Raw genomic sequence first — 21,830 nt, 5'->3', positions numbered from 1 at the left:
TTGGTATTCCACCCTTAAAAGTAAAATTAGCAAGCATGGTGGAAATTTTAGCTTCCGGTATCTTTCTTTTATTTGTAAAAATACCTTTCATGTACTTAGCATAAGGAGGCATTTTAAGCATATCAGTCAAACGCATACGCAAAAAGATACGTCTAATGATTTCAGCAAAGCGCTCAAGATCCTCGTCATCCTTTTTCTTGGATGGCTTAGGAGGAAAGGGCATGGGTTTCTAAACCCATGGTTCTCTTTCTTTACCATGTTTCCTAGCAACAAAGTCTCTCTTATCATAATGTCGATTCGTTGATTCTGTGTTATCAAGATCAACAACAGGTTCTATCTCTACATCATTATCATTACTAGGTTGAGCATCAACATGAACATCATTGTTAACATTATCACTAGGTTCATGTTCATCACCAGATTGTGTCTCAACATTAGAAATAGAAATATCATTGGGATTCTCAGGTGTGTCTATAACAGGTTCACTAGCATGCAAAGTATTATTAGTTTTCTTTTTTGTTTTATTACTAGTACTAGGTGCATCAGTATTAGTTCTCTGAGAATCTTGTTCAACTCTCTTAGGATGACCCTCAGGATACAAAGGTTCTTGGTTCATTTTACCACCTCTAGTCATAACCTTAACAACATTATCACTATTCTATTATTCAACTCACAAAGCAAATCATCCCGTCCCTTAAGTACTTGTTCTACTTGAGTTGTAACCATGGAAGCATGTTTACTAATAAGCTTAAGATCATTAACGATTCTACTCATATAATCACCCAAGTGGTCAAGCATGTAAGCATTATGTTTCAATTGTCTACTAACATAAGCATTGAAATTTTCTTGTTTAATAATAAAATCATCAAACTCATCCAAGCATTGACTAGCAGACTTATTATGAGGAATATCACCTTCATCAAATCTATGGAGAGAGTTTACCTCTACTACCTGTGTCGGGTTATCAAGACCATGTATTTCTTCAATAGGTGGTAGATTCTTAACATCTTCAGCTTTAATACCTTTTTCTTTCATAGATTTGTTTGCCTCTTGCATATCTTTAGGACTGAGAAATAGAATACCCCTTTTCTTCGGAGTTGGCTTGGGAGTTGGTTCAAGAAGTGTCCAATTATTATCATTACTCAATATATTATTCAATAGTAGTTCAGCTTGCTCAACAGTTCTTTCCCTGAAAACACAACCAACACAACTATCCAGGTGATCTCTAGAAGCATCGGTTAGTACATTATAAAAGATATCAAGTATTTCATTTTTCTTGAGAGGATGGTCAGGTAAAGCATTAAGTAATTGGAGAAGCCTCCCCCAAGCTTGTGGGAGACTCTCTTCTTCAATTTGCACAAAATTAAATATTTCCCTTAAAGCAACTTGTTTCTTATGTGCGGGGAAATATTTTGCAGAGAAGTAGTAAATCATATCATGGGGACTACGCACACAACCAGGAGCAAAAGAATTAAACCATAACTTAGCATCACCCTCTAAAGAGAAAGGAAACAATTTAAGAACATAGTAATAGCGAATTTTTTCCTCATGAGCAAATAGGGTGGCTATATCATTCAATTTAGTGAGATGTGCCACAACAGTTTCAGATTCATAACAAAAAAAGGATCAGATTCAACCAAAGTAATTAACTCAGGATCGATAGAGAATTCATAATCCTTATCAGTAACAAAGATAGGTGAAGTAGCAAAAGCGGGATCATATTTCATTCTAGCATTCAAGGATTTTTCTTTCAACTTATCTAAAAGTTTTGTAAGATCCTATCTATCGTTGCAAGCAAAGAAGTCTCTAGTAGTTTCTTCATCCATAACATAACCCTCAAGTACAACAGAAAATTCATATCTAGGGGGAGAATCATAATCATCAGTTTCAATAATATCATCAGTTTCAGTAATTTCATTCTCCCTAACCCTAGCAAGTTGTTCATCAAGAAATTCACCTAGTGGCACAATATCATCAAGCACGGAAGTAGTTTCATCATAAGCATCATGCATAGAAGAAGTGGCATCATCAATAACATGCGACATATCGGAATCAATAGCAGGTGTAAGTGTCGCAAGTTTACTCAAACAGAAGAAGAATCAAGTGTAGAGCTAGATGGCAGTTCCTTACCTCCCCTCGTAGTTGAGGAAAAAATCATAGTTCTTTGATCTTTCTAATTCCTTATAGTGATCAACAGATATAAATCCCAAGTGACTCAGAGAATAGAGCTATGCTCCCCGCAACGGTGCCAGAAAAAGGTGTTGATAACCCACAAGTATAGGGGATCGCAACCATTTTCGAGGGTAGAGTATTCAACCCAAATTTATTGATTCGGCACAAGGGGAGCCAAAGAATATTCTCGAGTATTAGTAGCTGAGTTGTCAGTTCAACCACACCTGAAAGATTAATATTTACAACAAAGTATTTACTAGCAAAGTAGTATGGAAGTAACGGTAACAGTGGCAAAAGTAATAATAGCAGTTTTGTAGCAATCGTAATAGTGGCAACGAAAAAGTAACTTAGCAAAGATCAATATGAAACGAGATCGTAGGCAATGGATCAATGATGGACAATTATGTCAGATGTCATTCATCATGCAACAGTTATAATGTAGGGTGACACAGAACTAGCTCCAGTTCATCAATATAATGTAGGCATGTATTCCGAATATAGTCATACGTGCTTATGGAAAAGAACTTGCATGACATATTTTGTCCTACCTTCCCGTGGCAGCGGGGTCCTAATGGAAACTAAGGGATATTAAGGCCTTCTTTTAATAGAGTACCAGACCAAGGCATTAGCACTTAGTGAATAGAACTCCTCAAATTACAGTCATCACCGGGAAGTGTCCCGACTATTGTCACTCCGGGGTTGCCGGATCATAACACGTAGTAGGTGACTATTGACTTGCAAGATAGCATCAAGAACACAAATATATTCATGAAAACATAATAGGTTCAGATCTGAAATCATGGCACTCGGGCCCTAGTGACAAGCATTAAGCATGGCAAAGTCATAGCAACATCAATCTTAGAACATAGTGGATACTAGGGATCAAACCCTAACAAAACTAACTTGATTACATGGTAAATCTCACCCAACCCATCACCGTCCAGCAAGCCTACGATGGGATTACTCATGCACGGCGGTGAGCATCATGAAATTGGTGATGGAGGATGGTTGATGATGATGATGATGGCGACGGATTCCCCTCTCCGGAGCCCCGAACAGACTCCAGATCTACCCTCCCGAGGAAGAACAGGGCTTGGCGGCAGCTTCATATCGTAGAACGCGATGAATCCTTCTCTCTGATTTTTTCTCCCCGAACGTGAATATATGGAGTTGGAGTTGAGGTCGATGGAGGTCCAGGGGGCCCACAAGGATGGATGGCGCGCCCTCCACCCTTGTGGCGAGGGTGTGGGCCCCCTTCACTTGATTCTTTTGCCAATAATTTTTATTAATTGAAAAAATCATGTCCGTGAAGTTTCAGGTCATTCTGAGAACTTCTATTTCTGCACAAAAATAACACAATGGCAATTCTGCTGAAAACAGTGTCAGTCTAGGTTAATTCCATTCAAATCATGCAAATTAGAGTCCAAAACAAGGACAAAAGAGTTTGGAAAAGTAGATACGATGGAGACATATCACTTCCCGGCAGCACTAAGCCTGGCAAGAACAAGTACCCTTTCTTCACTGCATATTTCTACTGCAGGCTTGTTCCTCCCTTCTCTAATTTCTTTTCTGAGATCATGTACACATATGGGTTCTGTCTCTTAGACTTCACATCAAATGCCTTGACCCGTATGTCTGTTTTGCCCACATGTGCGAGAATTTCGTTGGAGTAGTGCCCAACATTGCTCTATTCTGCCACCACTTCATCCCACACATGGAAGCGAATGGCCGTTCTGGCGGTATCACCTGGATCCTCAGAACTGGCGGCAAAGAGATCTACCTCGACAACCAATTGCATATGAAGTGGAATGAATTATGGGCCTATTGGTGTTGGATTAAAGAGGATAAATTTACGAATTTCTGCAAGCCTTGGACGAAGAAAGTGGAGCGCGACAAGGATTGGATCCATCTTGATGGACATGACAAGAAGCTCGCAATCACCGTGACTCGCATCCTTCGCCTCAAGACTGCTGGCCTCACCATTGAACTGGTAGGCGCAGATTTTCTCCGTCACCACATTGCTCCCCTTCATAACAGAGGAACACCTGCTTGGACTACAAGAATGCAGCTGCACACCGGGCCTGGCGCCAACCTGACGGTGTTGCGGCATACAACTCTCTGCCATCAACTCTTCCGCGTCACCGACAAGTTCAAGTTGCCGACAAACGTGGTGCCCTGATGTCGGCTAGGACTACGTCGGTATTTCCCCAAAGAGGAAGGGATGATGCAGCACAACGATGGTAGGTATTTCCCTCAGTGATGAGACCAAGGTTATCGAACCACTAGGAGAACCAAGAAACACTACATAAACAACACCTGCACACAAATAACAAATACTCGCAACCCGGCGTATTAAAGGGGTTGTCAATCCCTTTCGAGTAACGGCGCCAGAAATTGGCCAACGGACATGAGAGAGTTGTAAATATTGATAGATCGAATGCCAGATAAAATATAAAGTGCAGCAAGGTATTTTTGTATTTTTGGTTTAATAGATCTGAAAATAAAAGGCATATATTAAAGAAGAGACCCGGGGGCCGTAGGTTTCACTAGTGGCTTCTCTCGAGAAAAATAGAAAATGGTGGGTAAACAAATTAATGTTGGGCAATTGATAGAACTTAAAATAATCATGACGATATCCAAGCAATGATCATTATATATGCATCACGTCCAAGATTAGTAGACCGACTCCTGCCTGCATCTACTACTATTACTCTACACATCGACCGCTATCCATCATGCATCTATTGTATTAAGTTCATGGAGAAACAGAGTAATGCAATAAGAACGATGACATGATGTAGACAAGATCTATTTATGTAGAAATAGACCCCATCGTTTTATCCTTAGTAGCAATGATACATACGTGTCGGTCCAAAAAAAAATCCTCAAAAAGTTTCACTGCATTTGGACTCTGTTTGGTATTGATTTCCTGCGATGTAAAAAACATGTAGAAAAAACAACTGGCACTTGCCACTATGTCAATAGGTTAGTACCAAAAAATTATATAAAATGACTATAAAATGATTATAAAACTGTTGGGGAACGTAGTAATTTCAAAAAATTTCCTACGCACATGCAAGATCATGGTGATGATATAGCAACGAGGGGAGAGTGTTGTCTACGTACCCTCGTACCAAAGCGGAAGCGTTGACGCAACGTAGAGGAAGTAGTCGTACATCCTCCGGTTCAACCGATCCAAGTACCGTTACTCCGGCACCTCCGAGTTCTTGACACGCGTACAACTCGATGACGCACCCTCGATCTCCGATCCAGCAGAGGCGCCGAGGGGGAGTTCCGTCAGCACGATGGCGTGGTGACGATCTTGATGTTCTCCTGTTGCAGGGCTTCGCCTAAGCACCGCTACAATATGACCGAGGTGTAATATCGTGGAGGGGGGCACCGCACACGGCTAAGGAACGATCAATGATCAACTTGTGTGTTCTAGGGTGCCCCCCTACCCCCTTATATAAAGGAGGGAGGGAGGAGGTGGCCGGCCCTAGGGGGGGCGCGCCATGAGGAGGGGGAAACCTACTCCAAGTAGGTTTCCCTCTCTTTTCCTTATCTTATTTGGAGGGGGAAGGAAAGAGTACTAGTATTAGGAAGTAGTACTAGTAGTAGTAATAGGAAGAGGGGGAAGGAGAAAGGAAAGGGAGGGCCGGCCCCCCTCCCCAATTCGGATTGGGCTTGGGGGGGCGCGCCCCCTTCCCTTGCTCCTTCTCTCTTCTTCCTACATGGGCCCAATAAGGCCCATATACCTCCCGGGGGGTTCCGGTAACCTCCCGGGGCTCCAAACTTCTCCGGAACCTTTCCGGTGTCCAAATATATCCGTCCAATATATCAATCTTTATGTCTCGACCATTTCGAGACTCCTCGTCATGTCCGCAATCATATCCGGGACTCCGAACAACCTTCGGTACATCAAAATACATAAACTCATAATATAACTGTCATCGAAACCTTAAGCGTGCGGACCCTACGGTTCGAGAACGATGTAGACATGACTGAGACACATCTCTGGTCAATAACCAATAGCGGGACCTGGATGCCCATATTGGTTCCTACATATTCTACGAAGATCTTTATCGGTCAAACCGCATAACAACATACGTTGTTCCCTTTGTCATCGGTATGTTACTTGTCCGAGATTCGATCGTCGGTATCCAATACCTAGTTCAATCTCGTTATCGACAAGTCTCTTTACTCGTTCTGTAATACTTCATCTTATAACTAACTCATTAGATACATGCTTGCAAGGCTTAGGTGATGAGCATTGCCGAGAGGGCCCAGAGATACCTCTCCGACAATCGGAGTGACAAAACCTAATCTCAAATTATGCTAACTCAACATGTACCTTCGGAGACACCTGTAGTACTCCTTTATAATCACCCAGTTATGTTGTGACGTTTGGTAGTACCCAAAGTGTTCCTCCGGTAAACGGGAGTTACACAATTCTCATAGTTACAGGAACATGTATAAGTCATGAAGGAAGCAATAGCAGAATACTAAACGATCAAGTGCTAAGCTAACGGGATGGGTCATGTCAATCACCTCATTCTCCTAATGATGTGATCCCATTAATCAAATGACAACACATGTCAATGGTTAGGAAACATAACCATCTTTGATTAATGAGCTAGTCAAGTAGAGGCATACTAGTGACTATATGTTTGTCTATGTATTCACACATGTATCATGTTTCCGGTTAATACAATTCTAGCATGAATAATAAACATTTATCATGATATGAAGAAATAAATAATAACTTTATTATTGCCTCTAGGGCATATTTCCTTCAGTCTCCCACTTGCACTAGAGTCAATAATCTAGATTACATAGTAATGATTCTAACACGCATGGAGTCTTGGTGCTGATCATGTTTTGCTCGTGAGAGAGGCTTAGTCAACGGGTCTGCAACATTCAGATCCGTATGTATCTTGCAAATCTCTATGTCTCCCACTTGGACTTGGTCCCGAATGGAATTGAAGCGTCTCTTGATGTGCTTGGTCCTCTTGTGAAATCTGGATTCCTTTGCCAAGGCAATTGCACCAGTATTGTCACAGAAGATCTTCATTGGTCCCGATGCACTAGGTATGACACCTAGATCGGAAATGAACTCCTTCATCCAGACTCCTTCATTTGCTGCTTCAGAAGCAGCTATGTACTCCGCTTCACATGTAGATCCCGCCACGACGCTTTGTTTAGAACTGCACCAACTTACAGCTCCACCGTTTAATAAAAACACGTATCCGGTCTGCGATTTAGAATCGTCTGGATCAGTGTCAAAGCTTGCATCGACGTAACCATTTACGACTAGCTCTTTGTCACCTCCATATACGAGAAACATATCCTTAGTCCTTTTCAGGTATTTCAGGATGTTCTTGACCGCTGTCCAGTGATCCACTCCTGGATTACTTAGGTACCTACCTGCCAAGCTTATTGCTAAGCATACGTCAGGTCTGGTACACAGCATTGCATACATGATAGAGCCTATGGCTGAAGCATAGGGAACATCTTTCATTTTCTCTCTATCTTCTGTTGTGGTCGGGCATTGAGTTTGACTCAACTTTACACCTTGTAGCACAGGCAAGAATCCTTTCTTTGCCTGATCCATTTTTGAACTTTTTCAAAATTTTGTCAAGGTATGTACTTTGTGAAAGTCCTATTAAGCGTCTTGATCTATCTCTATAGATCTTGATGCCCAATATGTAAGCAGCTTCACCGAGGTCTTTCATAGAAAAACTTTTATTCAAGTATCCCTTTATGCTATCCAGAAATTCTATATCATTTCCAATTAATAATATGTCATCAACATATAAAACTAGAAATGCTACAGAGCTCCCACTCACTTTCTTGTAAATACAGGCTTCTCCAAAAGTCTGTATAAAACCATATGCTTTGATCACACTATCAAAACGTTTATTCCAACTCCGAGATGCTTGCACCAGTCCATAAATGGAACGTTGGAGCTTGCACACTTTGTCAGCACTTTTTGGATCAACAAAACCTTCAGGTTGCATCATATACAACTCTTCTTCTAGAAATCCATTCAAGAATGCAGTCTTGACATCCATTTGCCAAATTTCATAATCATGAAATTCAGCAATAGCCAACATGATTCGGACAGACTTAAGCATCGCTACGGGTGAGAAAGTCTCATCGTAGTCAACCCCTTGAACTTGTCGAAAACCTTTTGCAACAAGTCGAGCTTTGTAGACAGTAACATTACCATCAGCGTCAGTCTTCTTCTTAAAGATCCATTTATTCTCAATGGCTTGCCGATCATCGGGCAAGTCAACCAAAGTCCATACTTTGTTTTCATACATGGATCCTATCTCAGATTTCATGGCCTCTAGCCATTTTGCGGAATCTGGGCTCATCATCGCTTCCTCATAGTTCGTAGGTTCATCATGGTCTAGTAACATGACTTCCAGAATAGGATTTCCGTACCACTCTGGTGCGGATCTTACTCTGGTAGACCTACGAGGTTCAGTAGAAACTTGATCTGAAGTTTCATGATCAATATCATTAGCTTCCTCACTAATTGGTGTAGTTGTCACAGGAACCGGTTCTTGTGATGAACTACTTTCCAATAAGGGAGTAGATAGAGTTATCTCATCAAGTTCTACTTTCCTCCCACTCACTTCTTTCGAGAGAAACTCCTTCTCTAGAAAGGATCCGATTTTAGCAACGAAAATCTTGCCTTCAGATCTGTGATAGAAGGTCTACCCAATTGTCTCCTTTGGGTATCCTATGAAGACACATTTCTCCGATTTGGGTTCGAGCTTATCTGGTTGAAGTTTCTTCACATAAGCATCGCAGCCCCAAACTTTGAGAAACGACAACTTTGGTTTCTTGCCAAACCACAGTTCATAAGGCGTCGTCTCAACGGATTTTGATGGTGCCCTATTTAACGTGAATGCGGCCGTCTCTAAAGCATAACCCCAACACGATAGCGGTATATCGGTAAGAGACATCATAGATCGCACCATATCAAGTAAAGTACGATTACGATGTTCGAACACACCATTTTGCTGTGGTGTTCCAGGTGGCGTGAGTTGCGAAACTATTCCACATTGTTTCAAATGTAAACCAAACTCGTAACTCAAATATTCTCCTCCACGATCAGATCGTAGAAACTTTATTTTCTTGTTACGATGATTTTCTACTTCACTCTGAAATTCTTTGAACTTTTCAAATGTTTCAGACTTGTGCTTCATCAAGTAGATATACCCATATCTGCTCAAATCATCTGTGAAGGTGAGGAAATAACGATATCCGCCACGAGCCTCAACATTCATCGGACCACATACATCTGTATGTATGATTTCCAACAAATCTGTTGCTCTCTCCATAGATCCGGAGAACGGTGTTTTGGTCATCTTGCCCATGAGGCACGGTTCGCAAGTACCAAGTGATTCATAATCAAGTGATTCCAGAAGTCCATCAGTATGGAGTTTCTTCATGCGTTTTACACCGATATGACCTAAACGGCAGTGCCACAAATATGTTGCACTATCATTATCAACTCTGCATCTTTTGGCTTCAACATTATGAATATGTGTATCATTACTATCGAGATTTAATAAAAATAGGCCACTCTTCAAGGGTGCATGACCATAAAAGATATTACTCATATAAATAGAACAACCATTATTCTCTGATTTAAATGAATAATCGTCTCGCATCAAACAAGATCCAGATATAATGTTCATGCTCAACGCAGGCACCAAATAACAATTATTTAGGTCTAAAACTAATCCCGATGGTAGATGTAGAGGTAGCGTGATGACCGCGATCACATCGACTTTGGAACCATTTCCCACGCGCATCGTCACCTCGTTCTTAGCTAATCTTCGCTTAATCCGTAGTCCCTGTTTCGAGTTGCAAATGTTAGCAACAGAACCAGTATCAAATACCCAGGTGCTACTGCGAGCATTAGTAAGGTACACATCAATAACATGTATATCACATATACCTTTGTTCACTTTGCCATCCTTCTTATCCGCCAAATACTCGGGGCAGTTCCGCTTCCAGTGTCCAGTCTGCTTGCAGTAGAAGCACTCAGTTTCAGGCTTAGGTCCAGACTTGGGTTTCTTCACTTGAGCAGCAACTTGTTTGCCGTTCCTTTTGAAGTTCCCCTTCTTCTTCCCTTTGCCCCTTTTCTTGAAACCAGTGGTCTTGTTGACCATCAACACTTGATGCTCCTTTTTGATTTCTACCTCCGCGGCTTTCAGCATCGCGAAGAGCTCGGGAATAGTCTTGTTCATCCCTTGCATATTATAGTTCATCACAAAGCTCTTGTAGCTTGGTGGCAGTGATTGGAGAATTCTGTCAATGATGCTATCATCCGAAAGATTAACTCCCAGTTGAATCAAGTGATTATTATACCCAGACATTTTGAGTATATGCTCACTGACAGAACTGTTCTCCTCCATTTTGCAGCTGTAGAACTTATTGGAGACTTCATATCTCTCAATCCGGGCATTTGCTTGAAATATTAACTTCAACTCCTGGAACATCTCATATGCCCCATGACGTTCAAAACGTCGTTGAAGACCCGGTTCTAAGCCATAAAGCATGGCACACTGAACTATAGAGTAGTCATCAGCTTTGCTCTGCCAGACGTTCTTAACGTCGTCAGTTGCATCAGCAGCAGGCCTGGCACCCAGCGGTGCTTCCAGGACGTAACTCTTCTGTGCAGCAATGAGGATAATCCTCAGGTTACGGACCCAGTCCGTGTAATTGCTACCATCATCTTTCAACTTTGCTTTCTCAAGGAACGCATTAAAATTCAACGGAACAACAGCACAAGCCATCTATCTACAAACACACATAGACAAGCAAAATACTATCAGGTACTAAGTTCATGATAAATTTAAGTTCAATTAATCATATTACTAAAGAACTCCCACTTAGACAGACATCTCTCTAGTCATCTAAGTGATTACGTGATCCAAATCAACTAAACCATGTCCGATCATCACGTGAGATGGAGTAGTTTCAATGGTGAACATCTCTATGTTGATCATATCTACTATATGATTCACGCTCGACCTTTCGGTCCCCGTGTTCCGAGGCCATATCTGTATATGCTAGGCTCGTCAAGTATAACCTGAGTATTCCGCGTGTGCAACTGTTTTGCACCCGTTGTATTTGAACGTAGAGCCTATCACACCCGATCATCACGTGGTGTCTCAGCACGAAGAACTTTCGCAACGGTGCATACTCAGGGAGAACACTTCTTGATAATTAGTGAGAGATCATCTTAAAATGCTACCGTCAATCAAAGCAAGATAAGATGCATAAAGGATAAACATCACATGCAATCAATATAAGTGATATGATATGGCCATCATCATCTTGTGCTTGTGATCTCAATCTTCGAAGCACCGTCGTGATCACCATCGTCACCGGCGCGACACCTTGATCTCCATCGTAGCATCGTTGTCATTACGCCATCTATTGCTTCTACGACTATCGCTACCGCTTAGTGATAAAGTAAAGCAATTACAGGGCATTTGCATTTCATACAATAAAGCGACAACCATATGGCTCCTGCCAGTTGCCGATAACTTCGGTTACAAAACATGATCATCTCATACAATAAAATATAGCATCATGTCTTGGCCATATCACATCACAACATGCCCTGCAAAAACAAGTTAGACGTCCTCTACTTTGTTGTTGCAAATTTTACGTGGCTGCTACGGGCTTAAGCAAGAACCAATCTCACCTACGCATCAAAACCACAACGATAGTTTGTCAAATAGACTCCGTTTTAACCTTCACAAGGACCGGGCGTAGCCACACTCGGTTCAACTAAAGTGAGAGAGACAGACACCCGCCAGCCACCTTTAAGCACGAGTGCTCGTAACAGTGAAACCAGTCTCGCGTAAGCGTACGCGTAATGTCGGTCCGGGCCGCTTCATCTCACAATACCACTGAACCAAAGTATGACATGCTGGTAGGCAGTATGACTTATATCGTCCACAACTCACTTGTGTTCTACTCGTGCATATAACATCAACGCATAAAACCTAGGCTCGGATGCCACTGTTGGGGAACGTAGTAATTTCAAAAAATTTCCTACGCACATGCAAGATCATGGTGATGATATAGCAATGAGGGGAGAGTGTTGTCTATGTACCCTCGTAGACCGAAGCGGAAGCGTTGACGCAACATAGAGGAAGTAGTCGTACGTCCTCCGGTTCAACCGATCCAAGTATCGCTACTCCGGCACCTCCGAGTTCTTGACGCGCGTACAGCTCGATGACGCACCCTCGATCTCCGATCCAGCAGAGGCGCCAAGGGGGAGTTCCGTCAGCACGACGGCGTGGTGACGATCTTGATGTTCTCCTATTGCAGGGCTTCGCCTAAGCACCGCTACAATATGACCGAGGTGTAATATCGTGGAGGGGGGCACCGCACACGGCTAAGGAACGATCAATGATCAACTTGTGTGTTCTAGGGTGCCCCCCTACCCCCGTATATAAAGGAGGGAGGGAGGAGGTGGCCGGCCCTAGGGGGGGCGCGCCATGAGGAGGGGGAAACCTACTCCAAGTAGGTTTCCCTCTCTTTTCCTTATCTTATTTGGAGGGGGAAGGAAAGAGTACTAGTATTAGGAAGTAGTACTAGTAGTAGTAATAGGAAGAGGGGGAAGGAGAAAGGAAAGGGGGGCCAGCCCCCCTCCCCAATTCGGATTGGGCTTGGGGGGGCGCGCCCCCTTCCCTTGCTCCTTCTCTCTTCTTCCTACATGGGCCCAATAAGGCCCATATACCTCCCGGGGGGTTCCGGTAACCTCCCGGGGCTCCAAACTTCTCCAGAACCTTTCCGGTGTCCAAATATATCCGTCCAATATATCAATCTTTATGTCTAGACCATTTCGAGACTCCTCGTCATGTACGCAATCATATCCGGGACTCCGAACAACCTTCGGTACATCAAAATACATAAACTCATAATATAACTGTCATCGAAACCTTAAGCGTGCGGACCCTACGGTTCGAGAACGATGTAGACATGACTGAGACACATCTCTGGTCAATAACCAATAGCGGGACCTGGATGCCCATATTGGTTCCTACATATTCTACGAAGAACTTTATCGGTCAAACCGCATAACAACATACGTTGTTCCCTTTGTCATCGGTATGTTACTTGTCCGAGATTTGATCGTCGGTATCCAATACCTAGTTCAATCTCGTTATCGACAAGTCTCTTTACTCGTTTTGTAATACTTCATCTTATAACTAACTCATTAGTTACATGCTTGCAAGGCTTAGGTGATGAGCATTGCCGAGAGGGCCCAGAGATACCTCTCCGACAATCGGAGTGACAAAACCTAATCTCGAATTATGCTAACTCAACATGTACCTTCGGAGACACCTGTAGTACTCCTTTATAATAACCCAGTTACGTTGTGACGTTTGGTAGTACCCAAAGTGTTCCTCCGGTAAACGGGAGTTACACAATTCTCATAGTTACAGGAACATGTATAAGTCATGAAGGAAGCAATAGCAGAATACTAAACGATCAAGTGCTAAGCTAACGGGATGGGTCATGTCAATCACCTCATTCTCCTAATGATGTGATCCCATTAATCAAATGACAACACATGTCAATGGTTAGGAAACATAACCATCTTTGATTAATGAGCTAGTCAAGTAGAGGCATACTAGTGACTATATGTTTGTCTATGTATTCACACATGTATCATGTTTCCGGTTAATACAATTCTAGCATGAATAATAAACATTTATCATGAAATGAGGAAATAAATAATAACTTTATTATTGCCTCTAGGGCATATTTCCTTCAAAAACATCCAAAAATGATAATATACCAACATAGAACAATAAAAAATTATAGATACGTTGGACACGTATCAGCATCCCCAAGCTTAATTCCTGCTCGTCCTCGAGTAGGTAAATGATAAAAACAGAATTTTTGATGTGGAATGCTGCCTAACATGTCATCTCATATTATTTTCTTTATAGCATGGACATTTGGACTTGTATATTGTTCAAAGCAATAGTCTAGTTTTGACATGAGACTTAAATACTCAAGCATATCAACAAGCAACCATGTCTTTCAATATATCAACGCTAAAATAAGTTATCCCTAGCCCATCATGCTCAATCATTGACCCATTGATGAAACACACTCAAATATTAACTAAACCCAATGCTCAAGTACGATCATAGTGCCCCTTAGTTGGTGCTTTATAAGAGAAGATGGAGACTCAAATAAAAAAATGCATAAAGTAAAAGAAAGGCCCGTCATAGAGGGAAGTAGGGATTTGTAGAGGTACCAAAGCTCAAAGCGAAAATTGAGTGATAAAAACATTTTGAGAGGCATACTTTTCCCACCAACAAAAACGACTTAGAGTTCCCAACACTTTCCATGCTAGATATATCATAGGCGGTTCCCAAACAGAAATTAAAATTTATTCCTTTTTCCACCTTACTTTCACTTTCCATGGCTAACCGTATCCACGGGTGCCTTCCATACAAACACTTTCCAAGGAATTTATTATTTGATAACATAAAGTAAATTCATTATTCATTTCGGGACTGGGCATCCCTAATACCTTTGCCTTACTCTCATGCAATGACAAGTGAATAAACACTCATCGTGAGAATAACACATCTAGCATGGAAAATATTAGCCACCCCTCACCGCCTCGTGAGTGGTATGAGCACACAAAAGAGAAAATTATTATGAATATTAGAGATGGCACATACAAATTTTCTTAGAACGGCAAAAGAATACCGCATATAGGTAGATATAGTGGACTCATGTGGAAAAACTGTTTTAAAGGATTTTGGATACACAAGTAGTGATCATACTTAGTGCAAAATGAAGGCTAGCAAAAGATTGAGAAGCGACCAACCAAGAAATGAATAATCTCATAAGCGAGCATTAAGCATAATTAACACTGAATAATGCACCACAAGTAGGATGTAATTTCATTGCATAACTATTGACTTTTGTGCTTGCATAGGGAATCACAAACCTTAACACCAATATTCTTAATAAAGCATAATTACTCATCAACATGGCTCACATATCACATCATCATATTTCAAAACTATTAATAAGAATCAAGTTTATTTTATCCAATGATCTTCATGAAAGTTCTTATTATATCCCTCTTGGATATCTATCACTTTGGAACTAATTTTCATGTGTTGCTTTTGATAAGCTCAAACAAATATAAGTGAAGATCATGAGCATAATATTTCTTTCTCTCAAATTAATTTAAGTGAAGCAAGAGAGAATTTCTTGAAAATTTTACGAACTCTCAAGTAAATCTAAGTAAGCAAGAGAGCATTTCTTCAAAAATACTAAAGCACACCGTGCTCAAAAAGATATAAGTGAAGCACTAGAGGAAATCCATAGCTCATAAAAATTTAAGTGAAGCATAGAGAGCAATTCTAACAAGTCATAGCATAATTTTGGCTCTCTCAAATAAGTGTGTCCAGCAAGGGATCAAGACTTAAAACACCAATCATAACAAGTAAAGACTCATATCATACAAGACGCTCCAAGAAAAACTCATAGTATATGACGAATAAAAATATAGCTTTGAGTAAAATACCGATGGTCGTTAGAAGAAAGAGGGGATGCCACTCGGGGCATCCCCAAACTTAGTTGCTTGCTTCTCTTTGGATAATAACTTGGGGTGCCATGGGCATCCCCAAGCTTTGGCTCTTCTTACTCCTTATTCCTTCATCCATCGTAAGATAACCAAAACATGAAAACTTCAATCACACAAAACTCAACAAAACCTTCATGAGATCCGTTAGTATAAGAAAACAAATCACTACTATAAGTACTGTAGAAAACCAATTCATATTTTATTCTTGCATTATATCTACTGTATTAAAACTTTTCTATGGCAAAAACTCTTCAAAGAAAACCATAGAATCATCAAAACAAGCACACAACGCAAAGAAAACAGAATCTGTCAAAAACAGAACAGTCTGTAGCAATCTGGATATTTCGAATACTTCTGTAACTCCAAAAGTCTTGAGAAATTATGAAGACCTGAACAATTTGTATATTAATCTTCTACAAAAATAATTGGTATTTTATCATGCTCTGGTTAAAAGTGAGAATTATTTTCGTGAGCGCGAAAGTTTCTGTTTTTCAGCAAGATCAAACAACTGTCACCCAAGAAGATCCTAAAGGCTTTGCTTGGCACAAACACTAATTTAAACACAAAAAACACAATCATAACAGTATCATAATTGTGTAAACACTCAAGAACATAAAGGAAAAGACAAAAATAAATTTTATTCATTGGGTTACCTCCCAACAAGCGCTATCGATTTATGCCCCTAGCTAGGCATAATATTTCATTGATGCTCACATGAAAGATAATAATTGAAAAACAAAGAGAGCATCATAAAACATGTTGCAAACACATTTGAGTCTAACATACTTCCTATGCATAGGAATTTTATAAGCAAACAAATTATCAAGACAAGCAAAATCTAGCATATGCAAGGAACAAGAATAAAACATAGACAATCTCAACATGGAGAGAGGTAATTTAGTAACATGAAAATTTCTACAACCATATTTTCCTCTCTCGTAATAATAACATGTGGGATCATAATCAAATTGAACAATATAACTATCACATAAAATATTCACTTCATGATCCACATGCATGCAAAGTTGACACTATTCCAAAATAGTGGGATTATCATCAAATAATGTTAAAATGGTTGCTCCCTCCACCCCCACCCCGGCGATCTCCACCACCTCCGGTGATCTCCTCCACTAGCCACTAAATTCTAGTTTCCCTCCAATAGATCTCTCTGGTGTTTTATGATCTACACTCTCATACTCATTTTTCATTGGTTCTGTTGATGGATCCACCCTTGGCTTGGACTTCTCCAAGGGTTTGGTTTTTGCGGATAAGGTTTTTCATTCTACGGGCTTCTCGGTGCACCCCATGGATGACACGGGCTTCTTCACTATGGTGGTCTCTTTTGGTCTCCATGACTTTCATTTGGATGCAGATTCAGTGGCAGCGGCGCTTGAGGCGGCCATTGGAGGCTCGGCCATTGAATTCATGGTTTTCTTGATCAAGGATAAGGTTTTTGGCTTTCAAGTGTCTTGCAAGGACGTAGCCATGATCATCCTCAGTCTCCGATCGTTCTCTTGTGATCATTTTAAATGTTTCTTTCATCTTTGGGGGAATGGTGGCCCGAATTGGGTCCGTGAGTTTGAGCTTTCAAAATTGGAATGTGATGCTGAGTGGATCATCGTTAGACCTTCTAAATGGCGTGCTGCCATTGGTTTATTGGCTATACACTCGAAGCCATCAAAGTCCTCGATAAGATCTTCTCATTCCAATGCCAAGAAGCTCTCTTTTTCAATATTTTGAAACTATCCGGCTTGTCGTGGTTATCGTTATCCGGACACGCAAAATTGCATTCAAATTGTTCAAGATGCGGGATACACGATTCCTATGCATGACAGGGTGGTCATTCATCCCTCACCGCCGGCTGAACTCTGGTGGACGTTGACGAGGCCCTCAATCTCTTTTGGCACGGTACGGGATCTGCTTCCTTCGGCGGATCAGACGCCGTCTATCTCGGGCGGGAATCTTGGTTCTTTGAATGTGGATGTGTTAGCCCATGTTGGGCCGTCAACTGCACGTGCCACGGCCCAGGTCCAACCGGTGAACTCAATTGGGCCTTCTGATGTTCCTTCATCTCAGAAAGCACACAAAGATTTTGATAATTTGGTTCCGGATATGGTTGATGAAATTTTTACATGTCAAAAGTGCTTAAAAATGGTTATTTTGCAGCTGCATGCACGTCCAAGCTCTGGTGTGTTTCTTGTCCGTGGGTGGGGCATGTTAAAAAAGATTGTAACAGGTTTGTACGGATCCTGGGTCTTGTTTGGCAACCAAAACCCGGTAACATTGCAACTTCCGAGGATCGCTCAGCTCCTACCGAGAATACCTCTATGACATAGCTTTTACCAATCTTGGAGCTCCCTTGCACTTCCATATTTACTCCATCGTCTAGTTCCATCAGCCCCGGCCCCAAGACACCTTCGACCACGCCACCTGAAACCCCTACTCGCCGTCAGCGGTGAGCCCTGGGTGCTATGCTTTGATGGACAACTTCCACATCGACCCTTTGTTGTATGTGCCGGCAGGCCTCCACATTGTGGATGGCGCCGATGCTCGCGTGCCCTGAACCTTTGTGACGCCACATACCTCAATTGTGCGCCGCCACGAGGAATTCATGTTAGCAGAGGTAATGCCCATCCCTCCTCCTAATCAGATCGGTGCTGCTAGAGAAGAAGTTGTTCAATGGCTTTAAGCTCATGGGGTTTTCATGAGGTCCGCTCAGCCTTGGATTCAGTATGTTAGTCTTCTTGAGCTTCGAGATGCAGTAGTCAGATTCTTCTTACTGCAGTTGCCGCCCCAACCCCTTGGCAATGATCGCTTTGTTCGATTCATGAAGCATGATGAGGGCGAATCTTTTTGGGGTGCAAAGGGTTTTCGTCAAGGCCTGCTCATGTTCTTGGGAATTCCACTTGATCTAGGCAACACTGAATGTATCAGGGAAGTTGTCAACACCTTTGGGAAATTTCTTCATTGGAATAGTGAGGACCCATACCTTGTCCAAACTCTAGTGTTTGCTTCCTTTCCAGAGGATATACTAGTAACCAGGGATGTGGTGTTTATGGATTTTGCTGCTTGGGGAGGAGCTAGGGTGTCTTGGACGGCACCTCTTTATATTCTTGGTGCAAATTTTGCGAAGCAAATGCCCCAGGATGAGGACTGGATGCCCATCAATGGCAATCCTCACCCAATCCCTGGTGTTCCCTTCCTGGAGATGCCACCGTTTATCTTGCCTCCATACCCTGCTCTAGGTTGGAACGATGTGCTACCCCCTCCGCCTGAACCTGCATATAATGAAGTGGCAGATGACAATTGGGGGAACTGGAATGAGCCTGACGACCAACCTCCTGTCCAAGATCAAGAATCAATTGTGGTTGACCTCTATGCTCAGCCAAGCTTTGATGTGCAGCAACAGGTGCATCCTGCTTCTGTCATTCTTATTGATGAGGCCCAACCTGAAAATCAAGATGATCCTATGGTGTTTGAATAGGATATGGTAGATGTAAACAACTGGGCAATTGTGGTTTACCAACCTCCTATGATTGAGGTTGAAGCGGTGTATTTATCTGCTGTTGCGGTCCCCCTTGGGCCACCAATGCCCCCTGAGATGATTTTGAGGCATTCTTTTGAAAATCTTCTGAATGCACCTACTATCTTTGAGGTGCCGAAGACCTTGCTACCTCAGCCTCTCTCTCCTGGAATTTTGTCAAAGAGAAACTGGGACTTTGCCTTCCGGCAAGATGGTCTTCCTCTGCTGACGTGGAAGGAGCAGGAGTTTGCCCGACCTGTTGCTCGAGCCCTATTTATCGATGATGCTGAGAGGGATGCACACGATGCTATCCCCTCTCCCACTGTGCGTACAAAATAAAGGAGGCCCTGCAAGACTTTGGCGCCAACACCACTTGTTGAAACTTCAGTTCGAAGATGCACCAGAAGCTCGGCCCAGCGTGATGGATTCAAGCCCACTTTCCATGAGCTTGCTCTACAGCCCAAGAGGAAGAAGCCCAAGGCCAGGCCTCTTTCTGCTGAGATGCCTGACGACCATGCACATGCATATGTTCCTCCACCTACTCCCATCAGTAGCTTGCATGCAATTTGGAAGGAGCTGGAAATTGATGCTAAGCTGCTGACCGTGGATGCACTTATGGTGGATCCTGCTGATGCTGAAAATGCTGCCACTAATGCTTAGTGTGCTTAATTTATGTTGGGTTTTGCAAGCCCCTAAATTTTCTCTCTGCTTTTGGTTTTTATGTTCTGGTACTCTGCAATGTAATAATGTTGGTTCATACCTACCTATGCATTTTGGACATATGGCATTGTGTGCCATATGGTTTGTGGACCTGTTAAAGATCTTTATTTACGAGTACTCCATGTAGAAGCTGGAATGTTTTGTGTTGGAATGTTAGGGGTTTAAATTCTGAGAATAGGCAAAGAGCTGTTAGACAAAAAATTGATGAAAGCCACTGTGCTATTGCCTGCTTACAAGAAACTAAATGCACCTCTTTTGATTCTAGAACTATTAAAAGTTTTTGTCCCAAGAGATTTGATAGTTTTGCATACTCACCTTCTTTGGGGGCCTCTGGTGGAATTCTTGTTGTTTGGAACTCTTCTGTCTTTGTTGGGACTTTATTGGAAGTCCAACAATTTGCTGTGGTGATTGAGTTTGTGTCCAGGCAAAACAATGAGAAATGGACTTTAGTTGTTGTTTATGGTCCTTGCGAGGGGGAAGCCAGGGATAATTTTGTCACCTGGTTGTATCATCTGAATATTCCTGTGGAAGAAAATTGGTTGCTGCTAGGGGATTTTAATTTTTTGAGATCCTTGGATAATAGAAACTTGCCTGGTGGTGATTTGAATGACATGTTCATCTTCAATGAGATAATTGGGCACTTGGGCATCCTGGAATTACCTATCAAATGTAGATCTTATACCTGGTCAAACATGCAGGATATTCCGCTTCTTGAGCAGCTGGACTAGTTTTTTACCTCTATTGATTGGATATCTGACTATCCTATGACTAAGGTGCTCCCTCTTGCCAAAACTGCATCTGACCATGTGCCCTGTGTAGTTACCATTAAAACTTCTATTCCCAAATCTAACCTCTTTAGGTTTGAGAATTATTAGCTTGAGTTGGATGGTTTTATGGATTGTGTTGATTTATCATGGCAAAAACAATCCTGTAAGGGTCATATCACTGCTAGGATAGTTGATAAATTCAAGTCCTTGAGAATGTGTCTTAAGAGGTGGCAACAGAACATTTCCAAACTGAAAACCCTGGTCTGTAAATGTAATAATGTTATTCTGCTCTTGGATGGGATTGAGGAATACAAAACCCTCTACAAACATGAATCCAACTTCAGAAGAGTGGTTAAGGCCCATGTGGAGAAGTTGCTTCACCTCCAATTCCTTTATTGGAAGAAAAGATGTACTATTAGGTACATTAAGTGGGAGGTGAAAATACAAAGTTTTTCCATGCTATGGCTACTGAGAGACACAGAAGGAACTCCATTGCCAGTTTAAAATTGTCTGATGGGACTGTGGTGACTGACCATTCACAAATGGAGGGTATTATTTGGAATTGTTTCAAAAATAGAATGGGTTCTACAAGGGGAATTGTCATGGGGTTTGACCTCTCCTCCCTCATTACTCCTATGGAGGGTTTAGATATTCTAACTAGGCCTTTTGAGAAGGAGGAAATGGGTAATGTTGTGAAGCATATGCCTATGGATAAAGCCCTAGGTCCTGATGGTTTTAATGGCTTGTTCTTTAAGAAGTGTTGGCACAAAATTTCTAGGGACTTTTATGAGATGGCTCAGGCTTTCTTTGATGGTTCTGCAAAGCTGGAAAATATTAATGACTCATATATCACTTTGGTGCCCAAAAAACTCTCACCTGAAGAGGTGGGAGATTTTAGACCTATCTCCTTAACTGGAATGGGTCTAAAATTTCTCTCCAAGATGGCAGCTAATAGGTTCGAAGATGTGATTATGTAGTGTGTTCACAA

The sequence above is a fragment of the Triticum dicoccoides genome, chromosome 2A, assembly GCF_002162155.2.
Source record: "Triticum dicoccoides isolate Atlit2015 ecotype Zavitan chromosome 2A, WEW_v2.0, whole genome shotgun sequence".
Taxonomy (NCBI): domain Eukaryota; kingdom Viridiplantae; phylum Streptophyta; class Magnoliopsida; order Poales; family Poaceae; genus Triticum; species Triticum dicoccoides.
This window is presented reverse-complemented; position numbering follows the sequence as displayed.